We start from the raw sequence: 20,740 nt of genomic DNA on the forward strand, positions 1-20,740 counted from the left end.
ACTCTGAAGGTCACCTACCTTATATTCATATCGTAGAAGATAGTTGATTTATGATTTTTAAAAGCAGGTTTGTTACGTTTTGAGGAAAGCGAGTCTACAAGCTATGTTTTTTGACAGTAGAAGAAAGTCTTAGGTAAAACACACTATACAGAGAGATTCGTTTCACAAATTTATTATATACTAGGATATCAAATCACAGGAAAGTGTAGATTTAGATGTTCATTGGGTGTGGCATCAGGTAAGAAGCATAGAGCTGATAAAGAATATAATTTAACTTTGTTTTTCTGTGTCTGAGAGTCCCAAACGCATAATGCTATAATCCTATTTTCTGACATATCACATTTTCTATTTAACTTGATCTAAAATTATATAATCACTTCAAATCTATGCTTGGTTTTCCTTGGTTGTGCATGGGAAGGCAGAAATTTGCATTATATAAAAGGAGAGTTTATTTCCTTAAAAAGTGCTGTATTTATCACTAGTTCCGTCATTTACTGTGGCAGTGCCTCCGATATTACCATGAAGACTGCATGAAACAAACGTTCAAGGAAGCTCAGTGCTGTGAGAATAGAAAGGCTATATGGGAAATGGATGATTTTTGCAATGAAGAAAAAATCCAGTTGCTCCATTGATCACTGACAAAGAGGCCATTTAACAAATAGTACTTAATAAAGAATACACTTTAACAGTTTCATAAAACCTAAGCCAATATTGGAACAGAGACAGATTCGTGAATACCTGGGATTAGATTCAGATAATGTAGGCAATTTTATTTTTCCCAACATCAGAAATGTGATCAAAGATTAACATTAATTATCATTCAATAGTCACTTTGGACTTTTGGCTGTTTGCTTTCGAAAAATGTGAGTTGTTTGACTCAGTTCAGTCAGGGTTTGGACACAAAAAATATCTTATAGTGTAAAATAGATGCTTTCTTACCTGGAGCAAAATCTAGTTGTACTTCACTCGTGGTGGAATAAAACATGTAAATACCATCTGGAAGGCCAAGCCTATTAAGAACAGGAGTGGATGGGTACCACGTTATCACCAATATAATTAGGAGAGAGAGCTATATAATGAATAAAATCATTTTATGTTTATTTTCATTCAACATTAATAAAAATAAATACTTATACAATAGCATAAACATGGAAAATACTAAAGAAATGACATATTTTACCAATTTAACAAAGATCACAACACACAAAAGGAAACAAATAATAAATCAGGTAGTTGCAATTTAGTTTAATGACAGGGCAAAGTTATCGAGACATCTATAGGAATAGCAAGTAATTCAAACACAACTAAAGGAGGGCATGTCAAAGAAAAATGCTGACAGGTGCTCTTCGAGCTGAATGTTAAAGGACAATAAAAATTAGGTGTTCAAATTAGTGGTAGAATAACATTCCAGTGAATGTTATTCAGGAACAGTAGTGGAGTGAATGGTAGCAGAATAGGCAAAATTGCAGAACACAAAGAAGCATGGCTTATTTGGGTGTAAATTTATTGGGGGTAATTCATCTGGAGATGAGATTTAACAGGTAACTGGGAAAAAGGGAACAAATCAGCCAGCTTACTCTCATCTATTTCTTTCTGCATTCATAAAACACAAAATTAAAATGACCTCTTGTATTAGTCAGGATTCTCAGAGAAACAGAACCAATTGTGTGCATACAAGCTGAAGATCCAGAGAAGAGTTAATTTTGTAGCTTAAGTATAAAAGCCAGTTTGGAGGTATAATTTCAGAGAGTTCCTTTTTTTTTCTATTAAGGCCTTCAACTAATTGGCTGAGGTCCACTCACATTAAGAAGGATAATCTGTTTTTGTGAAAGTCTACCGATTTAAATGCTAATCTGATCTAAAATATATGCTCACAGAGACATTTAGACTGGTGTTTGACTAAATATCCAGGTACCATGGCTTAGCCAGGTGGACACATAAAATTAACCATCACGAATCTACTCCTTGTAAACTTGTTACTCATACACATCTCCTCAAGCTACAGTTAATCTCCGTATAAACACAACAACATGGTCACATTTCCATTTAACATGCTACATGGATATTTCAGTAGTATTTCAGGTTTCATTTCCGAACATTGCAAGAAAGCAGATATTGAAAGAAAGCAAGCTATATGAACTTTTTATTTCTCAGTGCATATGAAAGTTATGTTTGCATGATACTGTACTCTACAAAATGTGAAATGGCTTTATATATAAAAATACAATGTAAATACCTTAGTTAATAATTACTTCATTACTAAAAACTGATAATGATCATCTGAGCCTTTAATGAGTCATAACCATTGCGCTGGTGAAAGGGCTTGCCTCCACGTTTGTGGCTACTAACTGCTCAGGATGGTGCTTGCTAAAGTTTGAAGTGGCTGTTGCAATTTCTTAAATACAACAACTATAAAGTTTGTCACATTGATTTACTCTTTCCTACACAAAAGTTTTTCTGTAGCATGCCATGCTGTTTGATAACATTTACCCACATTAGAACTTCTTCCAAAATTGGAATCAATACTCTAAAACCCTGCTGCTGCTTTATAAACTAAGTTTATGAAATAGTAAAAAGCTTTGCTATCATTAAAATAATGTTCACAGCATGTTTACCTGAAGTAGATTCCTTCCAAGCAACTATTTTCTTTTCTCATGCACGAGAAGCAGCTTATTAGTTGTTCAAGTTTTATCATGAGATTGCAGCAATTTAATCACATCTTTAGGCTGCACTTCTAATTTGAGTTCTGTTGCTATTTTTCACCACATCTGCAGCGACTCCCTCCACTGAAGTTCAAATCCCTCAAAGTTATCCATGAGGGTTGGAATCAACTTCTTTCAAACTCCTGTTAATGTTGACATTTTTACGTTCTCCCATTAATTATGAATGTTCTTAATGTCATCTAAAATGAGAACACGTGGACGTATAAAGGGGAACAAGACACATTGGGGCCTTTTGCAGGGTGGAGGTTGGGAGGACGGAGAGGCTCAGAAAAAATAATGAGAGGGTAGTAGGCTTAATACCTGGGTGGTGAAATAATCTGTACAACAAACCTCCTTGACACAAGAGTTTACCTATGCAATAAGCCTGCACTAGTTCCCCTGAAGTTAAAATAAAACTTAAGGAAAATAATTTTAAAAATAAAAAATAAAAAATGAATGATGAGTTCTTTCCAGGAGGTTTTCAACTGGCTTTGCCCATATCCATCAGAGGAATCACCATCTATGGCAGCTACAGCCTTATGAAATGCATTTTTTAAATAACAAGAATTGAATATTTAAATTACTCTTTGACCAGTGGGCTGTGGAATGGATGTTGTGATAGCAGGCATACAACATTAATCTACTTGTACTTCTATATCCGAGCTCTCGCGTGACCAAGTGTCTTGTCAATGAGCGGTACTATTTTGAAAGGCATCTTTTTTTCTGAAGAGTGTTCAACAATGGGGTTAAAATATTTATTAAACCATGTTGTAAATAGATGTTCTGTCTTCCAGGCTTTGTTGTTCCATTTATAGAACACATACACAGTAGATTCAGCATAATATGTAGGGGCCTTAGGATTTTTGGAGTGGTGAATGAGTGTTCGCTGTAACTTAAAGTCACCAGCTGCATTAGCCCCTAACAAGATAGCCAGAATGTTCTTTGAAGCTTTGAAGCCACATGTTGATTCTCCTTTCTCTGTGCAAGAGACATCTTCTTTCACTGAATGACTGTTTTGTCTACACTGAAAATCTGTTGTTTACTGTAGCCACTTTAATCAGTTATCTTAGCTAGATCATCTGGATAACTAGCTACAGCTTTCACATCAGCAGGTTTACCTTCATCTTATTTGATATGGAGATGGCTCTTCTTACTTGAACTTCATAAACCAACCTCTACTTGCTTCAAATTTCTCTTCTGTAGACTTCTCACCTCTTTTAGGCTTCATAAAATTGAAGAGCATCAGGGCCTGACTCTGGATTAGATTTTGGCTTAAGGGAATGTTGTGGATGATAAGATCTTTTATTTAGACCCCTAAAACTTTCACCATATCAGCAATGAGGGTGTTTTGCTTTCTTATCATTCGTGTGTTCACTGAAGTAGTACTTTTAATTTCTTTTTGCATTATAACATTTTCTTTGCATTTACAACTTGGCTATTTATTTGGCACAAGAGATCTAGATTTTAGCCTATATTGGTTTTTAACAATGCCCTTCTCACTAAGCTTAATCATTTCTAGCTTTTGATTTAAAGTGAGAGATGTGTGACACTTTCTTTCACTTGAACACTTAAAGGTCATTGTAGGGTAATTAATTGGCCTAATTTCAATATTATTGTGTCTCAGGAAATAGGGAGGCTCAAGGAGAGAGAAATGGGCAATGGCCAGTCAGTGGAGCAGTCAGAACACACACAACATTTATCGATTAAGTTCACTGTCATGTATTGGTGCAGTTTATGAACTCCCAAAACAATTATAATAGTAACATCAAAGAACACAGGTCATGATAACAAACATAATAATAATCAAAAAGTTTGATATATTGAGAGCATCATTAAAATGTGACACAGAGACACAAAATGAGCACATATTGTTGCAAAAATGGCACCAATAGACTTGTTGAAAAGAGTTGCCACAAACCTTCAAATAGTAAAAAATGCAATATTTGCAAAGCACTATGAAGCACGATAAGAAGACGTATACCTGTACAATTGTCCTGCCTATAATTGAAAATGCACTAATTTATTCTATAGAAGAGAATGAAAAGTACGTGGGTGATGTTCATTATTCTCCTCGATACCTGTAACTTAAATACTATGATGTTAAGATAACGATATGTAAATAACAATATGTAGAGTGAGTACATCATTTGTTATGTCATAAGAGGATAAGAGAGGGGAGAAAACAAAGATATTTGCTACACACGCATGCATACCCATCTATTAAAAAAAAAAAAGAAGAAATACTCATGACAACTATAGGCCTAATTTCTTTAACTTATCACATGGTCATAGGTGGAAGGTACAACTACCTTCTTCCACTAATCATTCTGTATTCTCTTTTCCTTGAAGATGCAACTCAGATGGTCATGATTCTTTACCTGGTACAGGCAATCAAACCTTTATTCCTGAAGAGTCTAGGTTCATTAGTAGTCCTGTAGAAAGTGGGTTGTAGTTTTTCATTGACTTTAATCACAGAGTAGGTTAATATTAACAGATGCCCTGAAGGATTTTCTGTATTCCAGAAATACTTTTTCTTATCTCCACTCATCCAAGTCAGCATAGTATTAATAACTCCCTTCTTTGCCTATTGAATTAGAGGCATGAGGAAGACAAAGTGGCCCGGTGGCAGTCTTAATTTCCAATTCAAGGGATTCATTTTTGTATCTCCTGGTGGAAGCATTCCTCACTTTGGAACTAAGACTTTCAGGTCAGAAGAGTGTAAGGTCACAGAGATAGGAAGTACATATAGCCTAATGCTGCCTCCTTATGTATTTTAAGTTTGGCCTAAGTATTTCTCTGTACATAGTAAATTGTAATCTAACTGGATGTGTAAACGCACTGTAATCTGTTCTTGTACCAGCCAGCAAGTTTTCACCAATCAAAGGTGGCCAGCTGTTCAAAACATGTTCAAATACGGCAAATACCAAGCTGTAGCCAATCCAGCTGTTTTTGTACCTCACTTCCATTTTCTGTATGTCACTTTCCTTTTTCTGTCCATAAATCCTCTCCAACCATGAGAGAGCCCTTGAAACTCTCTGAACCTGTTCTGATGGGGGAAACTGCCTGACTCAGGAATTGCTCTGCACTCAATTAAACGCTGTGAAATTGAATTTGTCTAAAGTTTTTCTCTTAACAGAAACAAACGTTTTGTTATTAGTTCACTAAGAATGCTAGTAAGTGTTACCACTTCCATTTCCACCTCTTGGTTCCTGGACCTGTGAAACCTGGCTGTGTAAGAAACAGCGCCATATATTGAATGTTGAATCAGAGAGTATACAGCCCTATGGAGAGCTTTGCTCCAGCCCTGCGAGGTATTGCCACCTGCCTGGCATGATAACTAAGTCTTCAACCATTGTACCAAGCCAGCTGCTTCCAGATGGTAGGGAACATGGTAAAACCAATGAATTACTTGAGGATTAGCCCATTGCTACATTTAATTGGCTGTGAAATGAGATCCTCGATGAGAAGTCATGCTTCTCATGACAGTGGAGAAGACATCTGTAAGTCTGCAGATAGTAGTTTTCACAGAATCATTCTGTTCAGGGAAAGCAAATCCATACCCAGAATAAGTGTCTATTTTAGTTAAGACCAAAACACTGCCCCTTCCATGATGGTAGACATCCAGTGTAATCAATGTGCTACCAGGTAGCTGGCTGATCACTCCTGGGGAAGGGTATCATTATATCATTTCAGGACTCAATGTTAGTCTACACTGCTGGAAGATTGGGTAACTCAGCAGTGGCCACGGTCAGGTTGGCCTTGGTGAGGGGAAGTCCATGTTGCTGAGCTTATGCATTGGCACCATGCTTGTCACCATTTTATTGGCTGCAGGATATAGCAGCACAAAATGTCTTAATTGTATTCTATGTATAAGAAAAAGTATCAAATTTTATGTCTTTACTTTATCACCACTTGCAACATTATGAAATGTACCAATGCCCAATTTTATTTTTTATGATATTTTCATAAAGTACTATTTGGAAATGTTTCCCTCATTTGTATAAATCTCACTCTGGTTTATGAGGAGAGAGTTGGTGTCTTAATTCAACATGGTATATTCAAAGTTATTTTAATAATAAGATGTAAAATGTTTGGGAAATTTTTCAAAAAAAAAATCCACTAACCAACAAATGCAAGTATATTTTGTTTATTTTCAATAATGAAATATGGGTGACATATTTATTACAGATTAGACACTGTCATCAACAGCACTCTTTTGGTTCAGTGTCAAACCTTGATGTGTAAATAATAGGGTTATTCCATCTATCAAGTACTGATGTTCTTTCAGGCTTATAATTATTAGCTTGAAAAGCATCAATAAGTGGGTAATTTTATTATGCATTGTTAGGGCTTTTTTAAGATTTATTTTCTGTCCATCATATCAAGGAGATCAAAGAAATCATGGTCTTCTTCAATAATCACAATTTTATAGATTTGCTACAGTTTAAAATCCAATAAATCAAAGACACCTTCAAGAAGAAAGAGAGAAAGTAAATTATGTCCAAATTTGCTGTGTAAAAATTTCATTTAATTTGAAGAACTTAGAAGTCATACATACTATATCTGCAATGTTTTACTACTTAACTTTTAGAATTCAAAATAAAGATAAGCAAAAATAAAATGACCTGCCTATCTAATAGATCAAATGCCCATGCCATGCTGAAGCACAGAAACTAGGACATGTAGTTACTTCTGCAGCTGTGTTGAGATGACATGGAATGACAGAGGGTGCTGGCAAGTTCTACTGATTGACCAGTTTAGATTGTGACATGATCCAGGACCAATACACTTCCATTTGCTTGTTTTATTGTTCACCAAAAAAAAACTTTCTTTGCTATTTTATTCTTTATGATTGACTTTCTCTAGTTTTATTCAGAATGAGTACTATATGACAAGTATTCTTGGTCCTTGGCTACGACAGAAAACAAAATAGATGAAACTTCCTGCCGTTATGAGAGTTACATACTAGTGAGGTAACATAAATAAAAATAAATATTATAAGTATATATACTTATAGAATGTTAGGACATTAAAGTACTAGGTGGAAAAGTAGAACAGGCTGAGAAGAATTAGGGGCATATGAGTAAGGGTGGTGTGAATAGATGAACAGATCCAGTTAAGAGGATAGCATTTGATAGCGGGCCAATACTTTCAGTGATGTTCACAGTGAAATTTTTTTTTTGTTGGTTTAACACATGACCTCAGTTATAATCAGATTTATCATGTATCCATAAAGTAAAAATGAATCTATTATTATCTCAGAAATAATTTTCTTTTAAGCAGTGCAGGTTTCATTATTATCTCACAGATTATCTTCCTCTTGACATTTTATTGTGCCGAAATTTAGTTTCAAATTTTTCATTGAGAATTATTTTTTTTTTAGCAAAACAAACAAAAAAAAATTACAGTGAGACAGTGAGTTTTATGGGAAAGCCAGAGTATTTTAGTTAACTTCCGAGGCTGTGAAACTCCCTCAGTAGTTGTCTGAGTGAAGGCCATACCAATGACATCAGGTTGTTTTTCCTTGTTTGTTTCTGTTTTTGAGTTTTTTCTTGTTTTGTTTTTTAAGCCAACTATACTATTAATGATACATAATAAAAATTGGGCTCTTTTCCATGAATTTCTACTAATTACATTTTTCAGTTTAATTTCAGATAAATGTTAAAATGAGCTTCACAAAGATTAATTTATTTTTAATGAGACTTGAAGAAGTGCTAATAGATTCTAATCCCTGAACAAAAGGAAAGTTCAAGCCAGCAAAATGGACAAAGTAGTCAAAATATTAACTTTCAGATTTGAACTATTTATTGTGAATTACTACTTAGATTATTAAAAAAAAAATTCTATAGTCCCATTTATTTAATACAGTTTCTATGTGGTATTAAAGCAATTTGTGACAGGTATTTCCTCAGATAATTCAAGTTTAAGTGAGCACTGATACCAAATAAACTCTTAAAGGTGAGCTGGAAAATAGAGTATAGAAAAATGTATTCATTATTCTTTTATTCATTTATTGAATATATATTATGCTTAGGCTCTATAGAAGTCAAGGGGGAGCTAGATGAATGTGAGTGAGCAGAGACACAGAGTAGAACATATTTTAGGTGCATGTGGCATTTCTGCAAAGTACTGGGAAATAACATGATGCATTCAAGGACATATCAGCAATTTGATGTATTTGGAATATAGAATTCCAAAAGGAAAGGATCAGAAGGAGAAATTGATAAGATAAGAAATTGATATAGTAATTGTTATGTTAAAAAATATTAGTGGATTAATATAGGGATTTGGGCAGAGAAGAAATCTACTTTCACCGTTGTCTTAGATATTTCAGTCTGTCTGAATGTCAGGATGAAAATTGGGATATCAATTAGAATCTTGTGTAATTAATCCTAGCGAGAGATGAGAGATGTGACACTGAGGGATGAGGAAAATAAAATGGATTCAAGAGATTTAAAAAATAAAGCCAGGAGGTCATGCCTTGGTGTTAGATTAGACTCAAGAAGTGAGGGAATGGATACAGTCAAGTGTGTTTTCCACATGGGCAACTGCATCTATTGTGGTGCCAGGGGCACAGATAACAGCAAAACATATTTGATATTTACTAATAATAACTATAATGCATCCAGTTTGGAATATTCTCAGTTTGAGATGCTTAGTGGTAAATCAGGCAGGTATATCTAGGAGAAACTATACATAAATGTTAGTAACCAGATTAGAACTTGGCAATGATATATGGATTTGGAATAATTTGTGCAATAACTGAAGTCAAGTAATGTGTAATATCACCCAGAGAATGTTGCAAGAGAACACACACATTACATTACAAGAGAAGCCAGGAAGGAGGCCTAATATGACATTAACTTTTACTAAGACTGGAAGAGTAGCCAAGAACAGAGATTGATCGGGAGAGATAGAAAGAATGGAAAGAGAACCAGAACAGAGTCAGGTCCTATAACTTAACGGAGGAAAGAGTTTCAACAAAACGAAAGTGGCTAGAAGTCCAAATAATGCAAAGAATTAAAAATTGATGGTCACTAAACAGTGTTCATTGTATGTTTTACAAAGAGATTATTTTTGACCCTTACCAGATCAGCCGTATTGAAATTGAAATGGTGACAGATCGAAGCCTGAGCGAGAAGAATAGAGTAAGAAGACAGAGCAAACAATTCAAGGTCCCAGAAATAATAGGAGGTGATAGGAACAGATTTTTAAATGGATGGTTTACCTTTATTAGGAGAATGTTCAAGACACGAAGGAAAGAAGCAAGGATAAAACAGAGGCATACATGTTCATAATAAAAGAGACAAGAATTGAAAGGACTTTCTCTCTGGTAACTTCTACTTTCTCTGTAAAGGAACAGGTAAGAATTTGTAAGGACGAATGGGGGAGACCGGCAAGGTTTTGAAATAAACATTGTGAATAATGAAAAAGGAAGACTAGTGAAAGGATTTGAGGGAAAATATTAAGAATATTGGTTGAATGACAAAATTATTTGAAATAACATGGCCCAAACTGTCCCATTTTAGCATCTTTAGCTTTTTTGAATCAAGAAAAAATGTTACAATAATACAATCATATTATTGTTACAATAAATTGTGATTAGAGAGCAGGATTTTGGTCTTATCTTTTCATCTTTATCCAACTAAGATATAACAATAAGAACATTTATTTTGATGAGTGTTAATTAATAATAGATGTCCATTTCAAGAGTGGAGATTGGCATATGTTTCTATCCTCTTTCCCCACAAATCTCACTGTATCAACAGTAAAGATATTTTAAAATATCCGTAATAGACACGGAATGAAAGAGGACTCACACAAAGACCAGATGCTATGATGGAATTCAGAAAACCTATGGATTATATTGTTGGCTAAACCAGAGCAGAAGAAGCTGCACAGTGAGAGTGCCCAGACCAGGAAGCAGTGATAGGGGAGTAGGGGGTGTGTACAGGATTTCCTCTTGACAGGAACCCAGAGAGCAATTATAGAGTCTAGGGGAAGGCTATGGTAACTAATCAGAAAGAAACTGGAGGAAGAGTGGGAGTGGGAAGATAGAAAGTAATCAGAGTGAATTAAATCACAGTACAAAGACCAGCAGCGCTCCTCATGCCATTCTCAGGCCCCTATATAGAGATTGATATTAAATCAAGATGTGTTCCTTTTGAATCTGAGGGATCTGTCTAAGAAAGGCCAAGCCTTCCATTGCTCACATGGTTCCCCAAGAATAGAGTACTTTATATTTTTGCGTTTGGAGACAACTCCCTGACAACATAAGCTAAAGTGAAGTATAGGAATTAACATATCTCACCACTCACGCACACCTTACTGTCAGCTGTTTCATTCAGTGCAGAGACTTAAGAAAAAGTGGAAGAAAATTATGTAGCTGCTAGTATTATTTCATGTAGTATTTTCATTAAATTCAAAAGGCATTTGAAGAAATTCAAAACCATAACAGAGGACCACAGTAAGTAACAATTACCGTCCACTGGAGTAACTGAGGCGATGTCGAGAAAAGAAGAATTTAAAGTAACATTTAAGTAGTTTGCACAGAAATAGCCAAGATAATATTAAATATATGAAAGGCTTGTAAGGAGAAAAGTTTATAGTCAAAGTGTAACATTAAATAGTGATACTGCTTTGCGTGCTAAATGAAGTTACAGAAAAGAGAAACCGCTCTATCTGCAGATTATTTGGAAGTGTGTCAAAAATAAGATAAACTGATGGGTGGATAGAGTGATGGAAAACTGAATAGATATATGAGTAATGTAGAATGTAAGTGGTAGGTTGAAACATTGACCTTTGCTATATCTTTGAAAATTGTCAAAATAAAAATTGAGACGGGGCTACTTGGTAACTTTTCCCAGTACATTTCCTTTCCCCTTAAATTTGAGCTGATCCTGTTCCTTGCTTTCACCAATGGAAGGAAAGTGACTGTGTGCCTGTTCTGAGCCGAGGTCTCTGGAGACTTATGTGCTTCCATTCTCTCTCTTTGCAACTTACTTTGCTTCAAGAGCACATCAAGTCTAGTCAGCTGGAAGAGGGGAGACGACATTGAGCAGGGCTGAATCGTTCAGTCTGAGTGCACCTAGAGCATGCAGCCTCCAGCTGACCAGGGAGTTAGTTGATTTAGACACGTGAAACAAGCCCAGACGAGATCAGCAAAACCACTCAGCCAACTGGTAGATTTGTGAGACTTAATAAATTGCTGTTGTTTCAAGCCACTAAGTTTTGAAGGGTCTTGCTTTCTAAAAAAAGAAAAAAGAAAAAGTGAAACCTCTAGGCCCTAAAACTTGGAATATCTTCTTTGACCTTTATAGGGTTAGGAACCTGGGATTATATTTTAATCTCTATGGGCCTGATCACATTATTTGGTTCAGCAGAGAATAATCAACACTGTTTATTGGTTCTCATTTACAATAACAACTAAAGAGAAAACAGGAAAAAGTAGATACAAGTAAAAGTAAATATTGCAAAATTTGACGACTTACATATACTGTTACAAGTTCCAATAAACATAATGGACTGAAAACACTGTAGCCTATTCTTTCTTTCTTAAGTGAACAAAACTAAAGAAAGTAATTTAAAAAAATAAATAATGCATTGAAAAATAAGAAAGTTCTCTCTACTAGGATTCATGAGGGATAGCTGAAAAAATAAAAGAATAACATAGAAAAAGAAAGTAATGGTCCTAAACAGACATAGGAGAGGAAAGTAAAAAACGAGGCAGGAGCTACTTTGAATAGGAGGTTGTTCAAATCAATGGATAGGGCAGTTGGTTGTGGCAGCATGGCAGAGGTAGCCAGGAAGTCTGCTGTTTCCTTCTCCACCGGGCATCAAGCTTTAATCAAGGTGCTTTTGTGCAGGATCAGTATAACTGGATGGTGAAATTAAAACGTCAGCACATTGTCTGGGATCATTGGTGACCCCAGAAGAAATAGAGGGGACTTTTATATACAATAAAATGCCCCATACTTCCTTCAATCCTACCATAGGCAAACAGTAATATAAGCCTTCCTAGCTCTTTCTGTCCCTCCTATCAAGTTTTGCAGAGATGAAAAGGCATATTAGCATTCTAACTACAAATTGCCACCACCAAGAAGAATTACTGAGAAAGATAATATCAGGAAAGAGACTTACACAACTCGATAAATAGAATTACATTAAAAGCATGTTAGATTATATGAATACTTCTTGGATATAATGTTAGAATAGGTATAATTAATGTCCTCAGAAAGATAAGTTACTGTATCCATAACAAGATTTTAAAAGATATTATTTGGAATTTAAAATTTAATGATTAGATTATTATATTAGTAGAAAATAGACACTGCTGAAGAGCAGGTAGCATGCTAAAAGTTTACATTGCAATTTTTAGGACAGTAAGCTAAAAATAGATGTGAAAATTTTAAGAAAAAAGTTAATATATATGGAGGTAAATGAGTCATTGAAACATTATTTAAATATAGTGTTAGAAAAACAAAAGTGTTAAAAAATAAGAGTGGAATACTCAAAAATGCAGTGACATTGATTAAAAGAATTAAAGCATAGAATTCACCTATATGACATTATAAGAGGCATCCTAAAATCATTGAAACAGGAAGACATAAAAAGGTAAAAATCACATACAAGATGATTGCTTACAAAAAGAAAGAAGACAAAGTATAACTCCAGATAAAGTGCTTTAAAAAGAATAAAATGAATACATATTGTTGGCAAGAGGGAAATTTAAGAAGGTATGATAACAATTAAACCATATGTTATCCTAGTTGTAAGGTATATAAAATAAAAATTGATCAAATCATATTAAGAAATTTATACATAAATAACTATAGATAGAAAACTTTTCTCAGAAAATTGATGAGGACCAAAAAATGTAAGTCTATATAGGGTTTATGATAACAACCTTAATTTCATAGATAGCGTGAAATAAGTAAACTGTCCTGGAAGTGGATCACATCTTTTAGAGAAAACAAGAAAGAGTCATAAAAACAACTAGTATTGGCTCAGGGCATACAGAGATAAATTTAATAAACATAAAAATTGACCTCATGTAGGCAAACTATTTCATCTTGTAATATTCCTAATATCCTTACCAATCCAGATGATTAATTTAAACTAATATTGGTACTCTGATTTCCTTTCTAGAAATTGCTTTATGATTAGTTTATGTGATCTATGCTAGTGCCTGAGCATAAAGTGAGATATTCTCAGAAAATTCCTGACAAGGTTTAACATCTAGCACTTGACTAAGTGATAATGATCGGTTTAAATACTTCCTCGTCAAACCAGCCATATTTTTTTTTTTTTGGACCATCTCTTGCCTCTGTGATATTTTATATTTTGGAAAATGCAGAGAAGCAATTTTCCATGTATTGCAAGTTTGAATGTTTAAGTGGTGATTTTGTGTTTTTTTTTTTTTTTTTTTTTACCCCTTCTTTAGCTTTCCTTGGTCAGTAGATTTATGTCAGTAAGACATAAACTGTAACATTTGAGTGATTAAGAAATGAGAATTGCTTATAACAATTCTCAGATTTCTAGCATTATGTTACTCTTAAATGAGTCGTTAAACATGACATATTTGAGGTATAATTGTTGAATTTTGAAGTCAGTAAGAGGCACAGTGGAGGAAGAGATAAAATTATGATTTATTACATTGATGTACACAGGGCGATTTATGCCATAAGACATGATTAGATTGCCCTGAATTACGACATATGTTCATAATAGGAAAAGGAGAAATTCACAGTGAAGTGATTTAAACAATAGAAGGCCAATGATGGGATCTTAGGGATAAAAATAGTATCCCTGGGAAACAAGTTGTTTTTCAATGGCTTCTCAGTGTTGATTCTCTCAGAAATAGCCAAGAGCTTTTATAACAATGTAGACAGGTTTCACACAAAACATAACTCTTCCTTCTTTTTACAATAAAAATTGTACAAAAATGTTTTTGAAGAGCTTTATTTGGAGCCATTTATTAATAGGATTGTACCTTAAAAATGGTGTGTCCAAAATATTTCTATACTTTATCAAAAATATACTATTGTAAAATATTACACATCTATTTCAGTCATTGTTCATTCTGAATTTAAGAATGGCCAAAGGTTAGTTTAAAATAGTTCAGCGCAATATAATTTTTGCATACATTTTTATTTAGAGAAAAATAATAATAACATATGAGAAGGGAGATGTGAGAACAATTTAAAATTTGCTGAAGAAAAACAGTCATTCAAATCATAGTTATATAAACAGTCATAAAAATTGAAATAAAAAAGTTGCCTCTGTGCAGAGGAGAACATAAAGAGTAGACTTAGTGGTATTTTAATATAAGCTTATTCAATAATTATTTTTAATATAATAAAATTTACTTACTTTGATGCTTTTGGGGTAATTAACCTTAGTGATAGAGAACTTGTACTTACAGTAATGGCCTTTACCATCCCCAAAATGTATAAAATCTTTTTCCTGAAAGGTGGGTGAAATCTGGTTTCAAGTGCTATTGGCAATCTATATAGTCTGAAGTAACAAGTCCTAGCTCTGAGATGAATATATGCTCCATAAAGCCTTTTTACAAAGACAAATTTAAGTAAATCATTTATTTCCCCACTGAAGTTTTGAAAGTGAATGAGAAACACTTGGCATTTATTTCTTTAGATCTTTACTAATGTGAAGCATCTTTTCTAAGAATATAAAGAGAAAGCTTGCTTTTCTAATAGAGGTAAATTTTCAGGCAAAATATCTTACAGGGATCATGTTTTAAAATATTGACTTTTTAATTGTATTGCTTTTAGTAAAAGTTAAGTGTGGTAGAATATAATGCAAAAATATAAAATCATTTGGTTTCAGTGACTTAACTATACAGGAGAAAGAAAAAAAATCTCCAAAGACCAATTCCTTATTTAATTTTCAAATTAATGCTTGACAAGTTCATTTTCTTACATTGCTCTTACATAACAAAATGGTATAATTTATTAGCAAATGAAGAAAAGCTAAAATAATCAGAAAACATAATTTTTTTCTGAAATAATTTCAAATATTTTAAAAGCATAGAATTTAATAGTCAAAAGTTTCAAATTCATGTTGATTTGGTCACACCAGTTTAGCATTTCTCAAAGAGAAGACAAAAATGAAAGTGTTCTAATAATAAATAGTAAGTGGTGGGGAATTGAGTAGCCAAGCTTGCTACACATAATTTTTAAAATATTAGTTGCAAGAAAATAAAAAAAGTGCCAACTCTCATAGTTCAATTGTTCTCTATACCTTCAAACCCTAGAGAAGGACAATTATAATGTACATTGATGCATTTTATTCATTTTACAAAAACACATGGTCATAGAACGTTACTGACTCAGATAAACACACAGTAAGGGTAATAGTCTCTGCAGTGGGTCTGTTATAAGCATTAAACTTTGTATGAACTTGACTTTGTACACTTTCTATAGAACTCTCACTCTGATAATACCTTTCCAGGATGAGCACTGTTGCAAATAACATCTGTTCACAAGACTTCAATGGCCTCAGTTCAGATGACACAGTTTCCCACATATTGTCTTAAATAAAATTTCAACTCATAAACACATACAAAAAATCCAAAGAAAGATAAAAATTCTTAGTGTTTTTAATGTGCAAATTAATCAAATATCAAATGTAAATAACTTTAAACCTAGAGAAGCAAAAGAATAATCTGATATTTAATAATGAAACCAGATTTTCCTAAAATAAATATTGAATTAGCTAAATAAATTGTGGAAACTTAAAGCTTCTGTCATTGAAATGTTATAGAAATAAAATAAAGAGTTTCCTAAGTATTTTTACTATAATGAACTCCTTTTCCCATTGGCTGATGGCTCTAGGGCATTGCACAACAACTTTTGAAAATGTTGATTTAGATAATCATTAATTACTTTGAGGATCATATATTAATATAAAATCAGTTGTTTATTTTTTGATGTCTTATGTTCTATATTCATTTGCAAATTGTAGTGTGGATTCTGATGATGGTTTTACTGATGGAGGAAATAAGGAGCGTATGTGGTTACGTAGTCTCTAAGGCTCTCACTGAGCATGGCCTTTCCTCTCTCTCATCACGTTTTCTGCTACCGCTGTCATTTCTCATCGCACTACAGGCTTTTTCACCTCTTTGTAGATCCACATTCAGAAAACAAAAGGATTTTTCTCCAAACGGATTTTTTTCCTCTTCTTTTATTCTCTGCTTAAAATTATCTTCTCACATATCTATACCTAAGGAGATCTCCTTTGGTATTCAGGATTTTTTCCACTCATTGATAATAATAAAAAATGCTTTACAAAATAAAATTTAAAATATATTCTTTGTATTATTAAAGACCTTACTGTGAGATAAAACACAATGAGAAATTCAAAGGCCAGTTTTTGCATGACGTCTGTGATCAGAGGGGCAAGGCAGTTATGAGCATTAAATTCATTTATTGTATCACATAGACATTTACCTATATAGCAAAGATTGTGACCAGAGCCACTGAGGATGGGAAGTCTTGTTATAGATCTCATTTCAGATGAAGTGAGTCAGAGGAGACAAAGTCTCTCAGATGGAGACCATTATATTTGGTGCTGACATCTGCTTGTCTTCTGGGGAGAACTCAGGGAGCTTTTACTCATGGTGGAAGGCAAAGCAGGAGCAGGCACATCACGTGGCAAGAGCAAGCAGCGAGGGGAGGAGTCACATCCTTTTAAACAACTAGATCTCACCAGAACTTACTACTAAAAGGATAGCACCAAGCCATGAGGGATCTGCCCCGATTTCCCAAACACCTCCTACCAGGCCCCATCTCCAACACTGAGGATTACATTTCAACATGAGATTCGGTGGGAACACAGATCCAAACCATATTACCAATCTATTTATTTTTATGTAAATATTATTTTTAAGTATTGTTAAGAAATCCTGTTGTCATATACAATAAATGGTGATGTAACATGCCAATTTTAAACGTGTATAAAATAATTATATGGAAAGGTAGAATATTGTGGAACATTGTATATTTTGAATAATATTTTGAACTTCAAAATTTTTTCTAATTAGATTCATTGAAATAAAACTGATTTGTGAAAATATTTTCCATGTCAAGACTTCTGCAAATTTTGCTTACCTAATTGAGAATATATAAATCATATTTTACCATCTAATTGAGTAAATAATACTGTGCAGTAGCAACAGATTTCCTATATCTATTTTAAGTTTAAATGGGTGCTTACTTGAAATAATGTTACACTAAAATTAATTTACATCTTATATTATTTTTGTATTCTATGAAAGCTTTAAACTTTTCAAAATAACTAAAAGCGAGGCTTAGGCGAATGAGATTTTCTGTCCTGAAAGGCAGAAAAAAATCCTATATATGCTATTCAGTTATTACCATGTGTTGGTTTCAGATCTAACTCTGACCTTAATTTCATGCTGCCTGCTTCAGTTCTGCTTTGTACACAAAAGTGATAAAATATCTTCAGTGTATGAATATACCTTGTTTACACAACAGTTATTTGAAAGAATTTTATTTTTTTAAAAATGCAACAATATAAAACCGTCATTCATTCTGAAGTGCTCTTGGAAACTTATCTTCTATTGTGATAAATTGTGTCTATGATACAAATCAGAAGTTTTATCCCATCTAGGATTCCCTCTCTTTAGTTTACTAACGAGGATTTGTATTCTGAGCCATTCAGATAGTGAAAAACTATTTTCTTTATTACCTGAATTTTGTTTTGTTAATGTTTTTCTGAAAAGTCAGCTTACTGAACATTGAAAGGATTCATATTGTTTATTAATGTTAAGGTCACTAGTCTTTGGAGATGAAATCATAGCAAGTTTGAAGTTTATTTGAGCTATTTCTAAATTATTGAAACATACTTTATTAGGATTCCATTGTTGTAAAAGTTGGGTTTTTAGTAAATTAAATTTCACCAATACTCTATTAAAAATAACTCAAAATATAGCCCTAACAATTCCCTATCATGTACTATTTGAAGGAAGAATATATAAGTATTTGAAAAGGAAAGCTCAAATTAGAAGTTGTTTAGTTAAATTATATTTCTACTCTGGTGTGGCAAAAGGTTCAGAAATAAAGTGGCATATCAGGAATAAAATCAGCTATTTTGATGCTATTATCTAGTAAAATTTTATGGGGTTGCTGTTTTTAACAGCTGGGAATATTTAAATATTCTATGAATTTTACAGGTGGTTGGAAACATTGTTATGGGATTCTTACAACTATCAATGACATGGAGGTACAAATTCTGGTTAGACTTTCGAGAAGAAATTAATATGATACATAGTGAGATAAATGAAAATTAGTAGGTGTGGCAAAGTAAATGAAATTTTAAAATTCTATAATGGAAGGAATGACAGTATAAGTTTTGTCAGGACAGAAAGAAACTGTTAGGACAATGCATCCACTGTGTCATACAAGCCATTTAACAAAGAAACAGACAAGTATGTCTCAGCAATTTAGAAATGGTTCCACCTTTGTTATAGAAAAGATTTCTCACATCCCCCTCCATAATTTAGATTTTTTTTTTAAATTTGTTACCAAAAAAGAATAAAAGTATCACATTGAAATATCTATATTTATATTCAACAATGGCAGTAATCATTAGTATATTCATGTGTAAACTTCTAGCTCCTTTTAGTGTGCACATTACTCTTTGAAACCTGTTTTTTCACTTAAAAAGATTGTATGCCAAATTATATAAAATTTTCAGATTTGGGGGTTTACTGTCTTAGACTCTACACTTCAAGCATTATACTTGTGAACAGTAAAATTTTGTTTGCTCTATGAAGTAATAAAACTATTCATTAAATTGATGTCTATTTTATTATAAAAATAATTGTAGGTCATTTCTTATATGTATTTTAGAATTTAACCTATCATCAGATGAAAGATAAGACTGAGATCTAATTTTTTATTGTATGACTATTTAGAAAATCTATTTCTATAGTCATGCTGATATACACTACTTTAACTGGGTATCTAAAAATTCCACTTGATTGATTACAAATTCTTTTGAATTCTTTTATATTTATTTCAAACATATAATTTTGCAATGTCACCAAATTCTGTTCAAAGGAATATAACATAAAATTAGCAAAAAAGAAAAAAAAATAGAAGGGCAACTGTTCAGATTGGACCAGGGTGGTATTTCAATAAATGCGTATTATCTTGTACTTTCCTCAGTTCCTAGGTGACACTGGGGCACGACCTCAGAATTCATTAGATCCTTTTCATTTATTAGACAGAATTCCTTATAAACCTGAGAATTTCGTGCGCTTTCCAGTGCTTTCCCTTCTTGGCCAGCAGCCCAAATGATTTTGCAGAGGATGGGCCATAAAAGACGTCCCCACTCTTTACAGAGTTTTCCAGGTCAGACTCTGCTGCCTGTGCCATCTGTCTCCCCTGTGCTTGTCTGTAGGCCAAACCTGCTCCCATAAACTTGCTTGATTCTTCCTTGGTTTTCATGTTGAATCCAATTTCATCTGTTCAGAGACTCTGAGTTCACTTTATAATGATCTAAATTTAATTATCTACCTGTCAGTCTCATGTATTTCTTCTCCTAACTCTGCCTCCCAAATTTCCAAACTGCTTAGAAGGCAAATTCTGCTCTCACCCCTCTTATCTGTACTTTGATCTTCTGTTAAAGCAATGTATTTTAAACATTTTCCCCTAGAAATAAAAGAGCAATATTTTTGACATATTTGTGCTGAGTAAGGTATGGAAGAATTACATTTCTAAGTAAGCATAAATATAAACATAGAGCAACAAAAGTAATTAGAGACATTGTTCTTTTTTTTCAAAATTCAAACACCTTTTCTGTAGGTATTTGACTATGGTGCTTGACTCTAAAATAAAATTACTTTTTTTATGAAGTTTGGAATTGAAAGATAAAAATGTGAGTTATTCTTTTGTTTTTTTTTTAACCTGTTTTATCTATTTTGTTTTGTTTTGATGCATAAGCCTATTTTGAGGACATAAGTTAAATATGAATTAACTGGGCTGGCTAAGACT

Source organism: Hylobates moloch, unplaced genomic scaffold (assembly GCF_009828535.3).
Source record: "Hylobates moloch isolate HMO894 unplaced genomic scaffold, HMol_V3 SCAFFOLD_16, whole genome shotgun sequence".
NCBI classification, from domain to species: Eukaryota; Metazoa; Chordata; class Mammalia; order Primates; family Hylobatidae; genus Hylobates; species Hylobates moloch.